Genomic DNA, 12,903 nt, shown 5'->3' with positions numbered 1-12,903 from the left:
GCTAAAAGGAGGCAACCCTGTCGTGGCATTCGGGCAAGCAACGTCCTGGCAGTAGAACCATGTCGACTGCCAGTTCCTAACCGATTCACTCAGTGAAGAGCGGGATAACTACTTTTGCTCTTCTTCTGGAAGCCTAAGCCTCCGCAGAGCTGGAGAAGGTGAGTCTTATCATCCGACTGATTAAGTCGTTTGATAGTTTGGGATCTAGCAGAGAAGATAAGTTTGAAAAGCCCCCAATGGGGAGGACAGCCGATGAAGCACTCGCAGAAGACTACGAAAGCAGAGAGATGAGCTATGGCATTCGGGGGAAAGTGGTGGAGTGTTGAGGAACGTCGCATGGGAAACAAAAAATTTCCTACGAGCACGAAGACCTATCATGGTGATGTCCATCTACGAGAGGGGATGAGTGATCTACATACCCTTGTAGACCGTACAGCAGAAGCGTTAGTGAACGCGGTTGATGTAGTGGAACGTCCTCACGTCCCTCGATCCGCCCCGCGAACAATCCCGCGATCAGTCCCACGATCTAGTACCGAACGGACGGCACCTCCGCGTTCAGCACACGTACAGCTCGACGATGATCTCGGCCTTCTTGATCCAGCAAGAGAGACGGAGAGGTAGATGAGTTCTCCGGCAGCGTGACGGCGCTCCGGAGGTTGGTGATGACCTTGTCTCAGCAGGGCTCCGCCCGAGCTCCGCAGAAACGCGATCTAGAGGAAAAACCGTGGAGGTATGTGGTCGGGCTGCCGTGGAAAAGTCGTCTCAAATCAGCCCTAAAACCTCCGTATATATAGGTGGGAGGGAGGGGACCTTGCCTTGGGGCTCAAGGAGCCCCAAGGGGGTCGGCCGAGTCCAAGGGGGAAGGCTCCCCCCCCCCAAACCGAGTTGGACTTGGTTTGGTGGGTGGGAGTCCTTCCTTCCCTTCCCACCTCCTCTTTTTTTCTTTTCTCTTTGATTTTCTCTCCTAAGCGCATAGGTCCCTTTTGGGCTGCCCCACCAGCCCACTAAGGGCTGGTGTGCCACCCTCATGGCCTATGGGCTTCCCCGGGGTGGGTTGCCCCCCCCGGTGAACTCCCGGAACCCATTCGTCATTCCCGGTACATTCCCGGTAACTCCGAAAACCTTCCGGTAATCAAATGAGGTCATCCTATATATCAATCTTCGTTTTCGGACCATTCCGGAAACCCTCGTGACGTCCGTGATCTCATCCGGGACTCCGAACAACATTCGGTAACCAACCATATAACTCAAATACGCATAAAACAACGTCGAACCTTAAGTGTGCAGACCCTGCGGGTTCGAGAACTATGTAGACATGACCCGAGAGACTCCTCGGTCAATATACAATAGCGGGACCTGGATGCCCATATTGGATCCTACATATTCTACGAAGATCTTATCGTTTGAACCTCAGTGCCAAGGATTCATATAATCCCGTATGTCATTCCCTTTGTCCTTCGGTATGTTACTTGCCCGAGATTCGATCGTCAGTATCCGCATACCTATTTCAATCTCGTTTACCGGCAAGTCTCTTTACTCGTTCTGTAATACAAGATCCCGCAACTTACACTAAGTCACATTGCTTGCAAGGCTTGTGTGTGATGTTGTATTACCGAGTGGGCCCCGAGATACCTCTCCGTCACACGGAGTGACAAATCCCAGTCTTGATCCATACTAACTCAACTAACACCTTCGGACATACCTGTAGAGCATCTTTATAGTCACCCAGTTACGTTGCGACGTTTGATACACACAAAGTATTCCTCCGGTGTCAGTGAGTTATATGATCTCATGGTCATAGGAAGAAATACTTGACACGCAGAAAATAGTAGCAACAAAATGACACGATCAACATGCTACGTCTATAAGTTTGGGTCTAGTCCATCACGTGATTCTCCTAATGACGTGATCCAGTTATCAAGCAACAACACCTTGTTTATAATCAGAATACACTGACTATCTTTGATCAACTGGCTATCCAACTAGAGGCTTGCTAGGGACAGTGTTTTGTCTATGTATCCACACATGTAACTGAGTCTTCATTCGATACAATTATAGCATGGATAATAAAAGATTATCTTGATACAGGAATTATAATAATAACTATATTTATCATTGCCTCTAGGGCATAATTCCAACAGTATCCCACTTGCACTAGAGTCAATAATCTAGCCCTCACATCATCATGTGAATTACATTGTAATAAATCTAACACCCATACAGTTCTGGTGTTGATCATGCTTTGGCCGTGGAAGAGGTTTAGTCAGCGGGTCTGCTACATTCAGATCCGTGTGCACTTTGCATATATTTACGTCCTCTCCCTCGACATAGTCGCGGATGAGGTTGAAGCGTCGTTTGATGTGTCTGGTCTTCTTGTGAAATCGTGGTTCCTTTGCTAAGGCAATGGCACCCGTGTTGTCACAGAACAAGGTTATTGGATTCAGTGCGCTTGGCACCACTCCAAGATCCGTCATGAACTGCTTCATCCAGACACCCTCCTTAGCCGCCTCCGAGTCAGCCATGTACTCCGCTTCACATGTAGAATCTGCTACGACGCTTTGCTTGGAACTGCACCAGCTTACCGCACCCCCATTAAGAATAAATACGTATCCGGTTTGCGACTTAGAGTCGTCCGGATCTGTGTCAAAGCTTGCATTGACGTAACCTTTTACGGCTAGCTCTTCGTCACCTCCATACACGAGAAACATCTCCTTAGTCCTTTTCAGGTACTTCAGGATATTCTTGACCGCTGTCCAGTGATCCACTCCTGGATTACTCTGGAACCTACCTGCCATACTTATGGCCAGGCTAACATCCGGTCTAGTGCACAACATTGCATACATGATAGAACCTATGGCTGAAGCATAGGGGACGGAGCGCATATGCTCTCTATCTTCATCAGTTGCTGGGCACTGAGTCTTACTCAATCTCGTACCTTGTAAAACTGGCAAGAACCCTTTCTTAGACTGTTCCATTTTGAACCTCTTCAAAACTTTATCAAGGTATGTGCTTTGTGAAAGTCCTATCAGGCGTTTTGATCTATCCCTATAGATCTTAATGCCTAGAATGTAAGCAGCTTCTCCTAGGTCCTTCATAGAGAAACTCTTATTCAAGTAATCCTTTATGCTTTCTAAAAACTCCACGTTGTTTCCAATCAGCAATATGTCATCCACATATAATATTAGAAACGCCACAGAGCTCCCACTCACTTTCTTGTAAATACAAGATTCTCCAACCACTTGTATAAACCCAAATGCTTTGATCACCTCATCAAAGCGTTTGTTCCAACTCCGAGATGCTTGCACCAGTCCATAAATGGATCGCTGGAGCTTGCACACCTTGTCAGCATTCTTAGGATCGACAAAACCTTCGGGTTGTATCATATACAACTCTTCCTTAAGAAAACCGTTAAGGAACGCCGTTTTGACATCCATCTGCCAGATTTCATAATCGAAAAATGCAGCTACTGCTAACATGATTCTGACGGACTTAAGCATCGCTACGGGAGAGAATGTCTCATCGTAGTCAACTCCTTGAACTTGTGAAAAACCCTTTGCCACAAGTCGAGCTTTATAAACGGTCACATTGCCGTCAGTGTCCGTCTTCCTCTTAAAGATCCATTTGTTCTGAATAGCCTTGCGGCCCTCAGGTAGTTCCTCCAAAGTCCACACTTTGTTCTCATACATGGATCCTATCTCGGACTTCATGGCTTCTAGCCATTTGTTGGAATCTGGGCCCACCATTGCTTCTTCATAATTTGCAGGTTCATTGTTGTCTAACAACATGATTGATAAGACGGGATTACCGTACCACTCTGGAGCAGCACGTGGTCTCGTCGACCTGCGTGGTTCGACAGAAACTTGAACCGGAGTTTCATGATCATCATCATTAACTTCCTCCTCAACCGGCGTCGCAATGGCAGAGGTTTCCCCTTGCCCTGCGCCACCATCCAAAGGGATGAGAGGTTTGACAACCTCGTCAAGTTCTATCTTCCTCCCACTCAATTCTCTCGAGAGAAACTCCTTCTCGAGAAAAGCTCCGTTTTTAGCAACAAACACTTTGCCCTCGGATTTGAGATAGAAGGTGTACCCAACTGTCTCTTTTGGGTAACCTATGAAGACGCACTTTTCCGCTTTGGGTTCCAGCTTTTCAGGCTGAAGCTTTTTGACATAAGCATCACATCCCCAAACTTTAAGAAACGACAACTTTGGCCTTTTGCCATACCACAGTTCGTATGGTATCGTCTCAACGGATTTTGATGGTGCCCTATTTAAAGTGAATGCAGCTGTTTCTAATGCATAACCCCAAAATGATAACGGCAAATCAGTAAGAGACATCATAGATCGCACCATCTCTAATAAAGTACGATTACGACGTTCGGACACACCACTGCGCTGTGGTGTTCCAGGCGGTGTTAACTGTGAAACAATTCCACATTGTCTTAAGTGAGCACCAAACTCGAAACTCAGATATTCACCCCCACGATCAGACCGTAGGAACTTGATCTTCTTGTTACGATGATTTTCCACTTCACTCTGAAATTGCTTGAACTTTTCAAATGTTTCAGTCTTGTGCTTCATCAAGTAGACATAACCATATCTACTCAAATTGTCAGTGAAGGTGAGAAAATAACGATATCCGTCGCGCGCCTCTACGCTCATCGGACTACACACATCTGTATGTATGATTTCCAACAAGTCATTTGCACGCTCCATAGTTCCGGAGAATGGAGTCTTAGTCATATTGCCCATGAGGCATGGTTCGCACGTGTCAAGTGAATCAAAGTCAAGTGACTCCAAAAGTCCATCAGCATGGAGTTTCTTCATGCGCTTTACACCAATATGACCTAATCGGCAGTGCCACAAAAATATGGCGCTATCATTGTTAACTCTAACTCTTTTGGTCTCAATGTTATGTATATGTGTATCGCTATCAAGATTCAATATGAACAATCCTCTCACATTAGGTGCATGACCATAAAAGATGTTACTCATAGAAATAGAACAACCATTATTCTCTGACTTAAAAGAGTAACCGTCTCGCAATAAACAAGATCCAGATATAATGTTCATGCTCAACGCAGGCACTAAATAACAATGATTTAAGTTCATCACTAATCCTGATGGTAACTGAAGTGAAACTGTGCCGACGGCGATTGCATCAACCTTGGAACCATTTCCTACGCGCATCGTCACTTCATCTTTCGCCAGCCTTCGTCTATTCCGCAGTTCCTATTTCGAGTTGCAAATATGAGCAACAGAACCGGTATCGAATACCCAGGCACTACCACGAGAGCCGGTTAAGTACACATCAATAACATGTATATCAAATATACCTGATTTTTCTTTGGCCGCCTTCTTATCTGCCAGATACTTGGGGCAATTGCGCTTCCAGTGACCCATACCCTTGCAATAGTAACACTTCGTTTCAGGCTTATGTCCAGCTTTGGGTTTCTTCGTCGGATTGGCAACAGGCTTGCCGCTCTTCTTCGAATTACCCTTCTTGCCTTTGCCGTTTCTCTTGAAACTAGTGGTCTTATTCACCATCAACACTTGATGTTCTTTACGGAGTTCAGACTCTGCGACTTTCAGCATCGCAAACAACTCGCCGGGTGACTTGTTCATCCCTTGCATGTTGTAGTTCAACACAAAGCCTTTATAGCTTGGCGGCAGTGATTGAAGGATTCTGTCAGTGATAGCCTCTTGCGGGAGTTCAATCCCCAGCTGAGCTAGACGGTTTGAGTACCCTGACATTTTGAGCACATGTTCACTGACAGACGAGTTCTCCTCCATCTTGCAAGCATAGAATTTATCGGAGGTCTCATACCTCTCGATCCGGGTGTTCTTCTGAAAGATAAACTTCAACTCCTGGAACATCTCAAAGGCTCCATGACGCTCAAAGCGACGTTGAAGTCCCGGTTCTAAGCCATACAAGACTGCACATTGAACTATTGAGTAGTCCTCCTTAGGTGCTAGCCAAGCGTTCTTAACATCCTGATCAGCCGTAGCGGGTGGTTCATCTCCTAGCGCAGCATTAAGGACATAATCCTTCTTCCGAGCTTGTAAGATAACTTAAGATTACGAGCCCAGTCTACAAAGTTGCTTCCATCATCTTTCAACTTAGCTTTCTCTAGGAACGTATTAAAATTCAGGATGACTGTAGCGTGAGCCATGATCTACAACACAAATATATTCAAAGTGGACTTAGACGATGATCAAGACAATTAGAGTTTAACTTAATCAAATTATTCGCTAAACTCCCACTCAAAAAGTACATCTCTCTAGTCATTTGAGTGGTTCATGATCCACTTACACTAGCTCAAGTCCGACCATCACATGAGTTGAGTATAGTTTCAGTGGTAAGCATCTCTATGCTAATCATATCATCTATATGATTCATGATCGACCTTTCGGTCTCATGTGTTCCGAGGCCATATCTGCACATGCTAGGCTCGTCAAGCTTAACCCGAGTGTTCCGCGTGCGCAACTGTTTTGCACCCGTTGTATGTGAACGTTGAGTCTATCACACCCGATCATCACGTGGTGTCTCGAAACGACGAACTGTAGCAACGGTGCACAGTCGGGGAGAACACAATTTCGTCTTGAAATTTTAGTGAGAGATCACCTCATAATGCTACCGTCGTTCTAAGCAAAATAAGGTGCATAAAAGGATTAACATCACATGCAATTCATAAGTGACATGATATGGCCATCATCACGTGCTTCTTGATCTCCATCACCAAAGCACCGGCACGATCTACTTGTCACCGGCGCCACACCATGATCTCCATCAACGCGTTGCCATCGGGGTTGTCGTGCTACTCATGCTATTACTACTAAAGCTACATCCTAGCAAAATAGTAAACGCATCTGCAAGCACAAACGTTAGTATAAAGACAACCCTATGGCTCCTGTCGGTTGCCGTACCATCGACATGCAAGTCGATATTTTCTATTACAACATGATCATCTCATACATCCAATATATCACATCACATCGTTGGCCATATCACATCACAAGCATACCCTGCAAAAACAAGTTAGACGTCCTCTAATTTTGTTGTTGCATGTTTTACGTGGTGACCATGGGTATCTAGTAGGATCGCATCTTACTTACGCAAACACCACAACGGAGATATATGAGTTGCTATTTAACCTCATCCAAGGACCTCCTCGGTCAAATCCGATTCAACTAAAGTTGGAGAAACCGACACTTGCCAGTCATCTTTGAGCAACGGGGTTACTCATAGCGATGAAACCAGTCTCTCGTAAGCGTACGAGTAATGTCGGTCCAAGCCGCTTCAATCCAACAATACCACGGAATCAAGAAAAGACTAAGGAGGGCAGCAAAACGCACATCACCGCCCACAAAAACTTTTGTGTTCTACTCGAGAAGACATCTACGCATGAACCTAGCTCATGATGCCACTGTTGGGGAACGTCGCATGGGAAACAAATTTTTTCCTACGCGCACGAAGACCTATCATGGTGATGTCCATATACGAGAGGGGATGAGTGATCTACGTACCCTTGTAGACCGTACAGCAGAAGCGTTAGTGAACGCGGTTGATGTAGTGGAACGTCCTCACGTCCCTCGATCCGCCCCGCGAACAATCCCGCGATCAGTCCCACGATCTAGTACCGAACGGACGGCACCTCCGCGTTCAGCACACGTACAGCTCGACGATGATCTCGGCCTTCTTGATCCAGCAAGAGAGACAGAGAGGTAGATGAGTTCTCCGGCAGCGTGACGGCGCTCCGGAGGTTGGTGATGACCTTGTCTCAGCAGGGCTCCGCCCGAGCTCCGCAGAAACGCGATCTAGAGGAAAAACCGTGGAGGTATGTGGTCGGGCTGCCGTGGAAAAGTCATCTCAAATCAGCCCTAAAACCTCTGTATATATAGGTGGGAGGGAGGGGACCTTGCCTTGGGGCTCAAGGGGGTCGGCCAAGTCCAAGGGGGAAGGCTCCCCCCCCCCAAACCGAGTTGGACTTGGTTTGGTGGGTGGGAGTCCTTCCTTCCCTTCCCACCTCCTCTTTTTTTTCTCTTTGATTTTCTCTCCTCGGCGCATAGGGCCCTTTTAGGCTGCCCCACCATCCCACTAAGGGCTGGTGTGCCACCCTCATGGCCTATGGGCTTCCCCGGGGTGGGTTGCCCCCCCCGGTGAACTCCCGGAACCCATTCGTCATTCCCGGTACATTCCCGGTAACTCCGAAAATCTTCCTGTAATCAAATGAGGTCATCCTATATATCAATCTTCGTTTCCGGACCACTCCGGAAACCCTCGTGACGTCCGTGATCTCATCCGGGACTCTGAACAACATTCGGTAACCAACCATATAACTTAAATACGCATAAAACAACGTCGAACCTTAAGTGTGCAGACCCTGCGGGTTCGAGAACTATGTAGACATGACCCGAGAGACTCCTCGGTCAATATCCAATAGCGGGACCTGGATGCCCATATTGGATCCTACATATTCTACGAAGATCTTATCGTTTGAACCTCAATGCCAAGGATTCATATAATCCCGTATGTCATTCCCTTTGTCCTTCGGTATGTTACTTGCCCGAGATTCGATCGTCAGTATCCGCATACCTATTTCAATCTCGTTTACCGGCAAGTCTCTTTACTCGTTCCATAATACAAGATCCCGCAACTTACACTAAGTCACATTGCTTGCAAGGCTTGTGTGTGATGTTGTATTACCGAGTGGGCCCCGAGATACCTCTCCGTCACACGGAGTGACAAATCCCAGTCTTGATCCATACTAACTCAACTAACACCTTCGGAGATACCTGTAGAGCATCTTTATAGTCACCCAGTTACGTTGCGACGTTTGATACACACAAAGTATTCCTCCGGTGTTAGTGAGTTATATGATCTCATGGTCATAGGAACAAATACTTGACACGCAGAAAACAGTAGCAACAAAATGATACGATCAACATGCTACGTCTATAAGTTTGGGTCTAGTCCATCACGTGATTCTCCTAATGACGTGATCCAGTTATCAAGCAACAACACCTTGTTTATAATCAGAAGACACTGACTATCTTTGATCAACTCGCTAGCCAACTAGAGGCTTGCTAGGGACAGTGTTTTGTCTATGTATCCACACATGTAAATGAGTCTTCATTCAATACAATTATAGCATGGATAATAAACGATTATCTTGATACAGGAATTATAATAATAACTATATTTGTCATTGCCTCTAGGGCATAATTCCAACATGGAGCTGCGCCCCGAAGTGGTTCATTATGCCATTGAAGAAATGATGTGGGGGCAGGGAGAAACCTCGATGCACGTGGCTGAGCAGTAGGACGCGCTCCCCCTCCCGTGGCGCCGGCTCGGTCTCACCCTCCGCCGGCAACCTCCACGACTTGTGCGCGATCATCCTGTGCTCCACCAGCTCCAGCAGGTCCTCCTCCGTCACCGTGGAGGGGAGGAAGTCCCCCTGGATCCACCCCGCCGGTAGCGTTCGCTGCCTCCGCTGAGCACGAGCCGCCGCCTTCCCCCTCTTCTTCCGCGCCTCTAGCTTGCTAGTCTGCCCCTTTGTCATGGCGGAAGCTGCGGATTCGCGAGGGAGAAGGAGAAGTAAGAAGCTTGGGGTGCGCGGAGGATGGCGAGGGAAGCGGAGCAAAGGCAAGATATCTGGCGAGCGTAACGAAAAAACCCTCACCGCTGAGAATTAAGTAAGGTTCTGACTGGGTCACTGGCAAGTGGCCCCGAAATCTTATCCCGCGACCGGCCGCGGCGATATCAGTGGAGAAGATGAAGGCGCGGGAATCGAGGCGTCAGGCACTACTCGAGCGCGATGTTGTCATCCCCGCTGAGCGCGCGGTAACCGAAATTTGAGGATCTCGTAAAATCCGCCACTGTCAGTTGACTGGTCACGTCAGAAGATACCACGGAAGCACTCGGTTTCCGACAGTTTGTTTCACAAATACTTCCACTCGGATCGTTGGTCAGAAAAGATAAAATGGATCGAGGCAAGCAACGCCAAAGTCACATCCGTACCAGTCGGATCCAAACTTCAAGCATCGATTCGTCGTTCCAACCCCAATCCATTCGAGGACTAATGATGGGGTTATAGTCCTAGGGTAGGGTCATAGGCCTGCCCTGTAGGTCCTACCCAAGGACTACCCCTCATAAGGGACAAGGCCCTTAGTCAGTTCCGACTGAACTAAGGAGTTCCCATCATCCAGTCGGTAACAGATCCTCGACCATCCAGTCAGAGATGAGCATTCAGAGTATATCAAACTAACCGACTGGATTCCACTCTGTACATCGTAACCCCCTGGAGGGAAACGGTCATACCTTTCCATGTGCCTTTATTAGCATTTAAGGCATACGTTACCTGTAACGTAGGCATTTATTCGCCACTACTCCACCCCTGTGCACCGAACCGTTGTGGAGGGCAGCGCACTCTATATAAGCCACCCTCCCCCACTGGTGCAGGGGTTAGCAATTCATTGTATTCCATATTCCACTCGACAACAAGCTCCCAGAGCACTGATACGTAGGGCTATTACCTCCACCGCAGAGGGGCCTGAACTCATACAACCTCGCCGTAGCTAAGGCTCTGCCCATCCTTTCGTACCCTACACATCTACTGTCAGACTTATACCCACGACAACTACTTCCCCCTCGGCAGGATTGGGAGTCACCTCGCCTGGGGTGGTTCGCCAACCAATGACTTCCTTACTATCAAGATGACCCGACTTGACAAATTTCTCAACAAAGGCGTCATTAATCTTGGTGGGTAGCCAATCGCATTTTGATATGCTAACCATGACTACAAAAAAAGAAGGAACAAGGCGGCTCATTAAGTACCATAAAATGTGGAAACTCGCCAGTTGGAGATCTACAATATGTCTGTAAGGGCCTTATGACTCGCCATTAGGTGACCAAGAAAAGAGACCTGAATATGAGGATATTCTAACTTGCCAGATTGAAGCGACTTATGGTTACTCTACGAAGGCGTTATGACTCGCCCTTCGGTGATCAAGGGCGTAGCCTTGGAAATGTTCTAACTCGCTGTGGTGAAGGACAACGAGTGGCGATTCAAAAAGGATTCTTTCCTTAGGGATATTCCCGGAGAGGGATAAACAAGTTTCTAAAAACAAGCAATGAAATACAGATCTATGGGTGGATCAAATTAAGGAGATAATGCTTAAACGAAGCTGCGAAGACTACGAACGTCCGAAAGTGACAGGGGTATCTCATAAATCTATGCAGTAAAAACATCAAAATGGCCAGCGGAGGCGGCGATGGTATCGTGCTTTAAAACTACGAAGGATCTATTGGGAGCATGACGGACGGATCTAAGATAGGAAGAGGATCATCACTACATTCCGAAGCTAACCTAGACTAGACATGGTAGCAAGGTCTAAACCCTAATGGGGGAAGAACGCTTACCTCAGAAAGGAGAACAATCCTCAGAAGAATATGCGGAAGGTGCGCGACAGATCTTGCTCCTTCGGTCGGCCTGCAGACGTCCGTGCTGCGATGGATGGCGGCGAAGTTTCGATAATGGCGGAGAGACACGGGCGCTGGCGCAAGGAAGATGAAGGTCGATGGGGGAGCCGAAGTGGGGTAGGTGACGGTGCCCCCACTCCCCCCGCGGTTATTTAAAGGCCCGGAGCTGGAATCGAGGCGGCAGGCACGGGAATAGAGGCGACAAACTGAAAATTTGCAATGATGGCGCCTGGATTTTTGGGATAAATAAATGGCGGTGCAAAAGTTCCGTTGGGTGGTTGTGACATTAAGTCCCGAAAATGAATGGATAAGGTGATGTCATCAAAAACTGCTTGGCGGCTCAAACAATTCATGACGGATGGCGGCTTATCGTTCGTCAAAAGATAGGAGTAATATAAGTCGCCCCAAAAAGAATGGAAGTTTATTGGCATGAATAAATTCAAGACAATCTGGGGCCTAATGTTGAGGATATTACTTGCGGTGTAACCCGCCCTAGCTGGGTCGGGTCACTAAAGGGGTGACTCATCTATTGATAATACAAGCCTTGGCCCAAGGGGACCAGGAGCCAGATGGCGGTTCAGGAGCTATACAGAGGATAGACCGACAAGGAGGTATCAAGTCTTGGAAAGCATGACGACTTAGAGATAAAGGAAACCACGATCTGTAGCGTCGCTAGGACTCTTGTAAATCCTAGGTCCTCGACCTGTATATAAAGGCGAGTCCCTGGGGAGGATAGGGCAAGTTAGAAATCATCGAGAGCTTGGTTAGGCGAGTTACGCCCTCTTTGTAATCGAAACCATCATCAATCTACACAAAGCATGACGTAGGCTTTTACCTCCACACGAGGGGCCGAACCTGGGTAAACCTGAGTCTCGCTTTCGCTCACCCCCTTTGAGTCTTCACCAAGATGCGATGGCTCCTTCATTAAGTCCTTTCACGAGGACATCTGCCGTGACAAAACCACGACAAGCATCGATGTCAAAGTCCTCACCGGATATAGAGGATGCTAGGGGTAATTAACAACATTATGGCGGCGGCGGTTGCGGGCGCTTGTCCGCTGTTTTTTGTTCGGATCCCGCGCCTCTCCGGTCCCTTCCATCGCCCTGATCTGCGAGCCCCCTTCACCATTCGCCAACGGCGACGGCCTCCGCCGCTCCACGTCGGGATCCCGCGTCCATCATCCGCGTGAGGGCGGATCCGCTCTTCACCTGGACCAGCAGATCTTCACCAGCGACAGCGAGTTGAGCTCCTCACCCCGCCTACAACTCGACCCTAGCTCCATGGCGTGGGGTAGGCGGGGCGTGGGGGGCAGCGGGGCTGGATGGCCGGCGGCGAGGGGCTCGGGGGTAGGCGGCGTGGCGTGGGTTTCGGCGGGGCTGGGTTTGCCGGCAGCGAGGGCGTCAGGGTGGGCGGGGTGTCGTG

This window comes from Hordeum vulgare, chromosome 7H (genome assembly GCF_904849725.1).
Source record: "Hordeum vulgare subsp. vulgare chromosome 7H, MorexV3_pseudomolecules_assembly, whole genome shotgun sequence".
NCBI lineage: Eukaryota > Viridiplantae > Streptophyta > Magnoliopsida > Poales > Poaceae > Hordeum > Hordeum vulgare.
Note: the sequence above shows the minus strand (reverse complement) of the source record.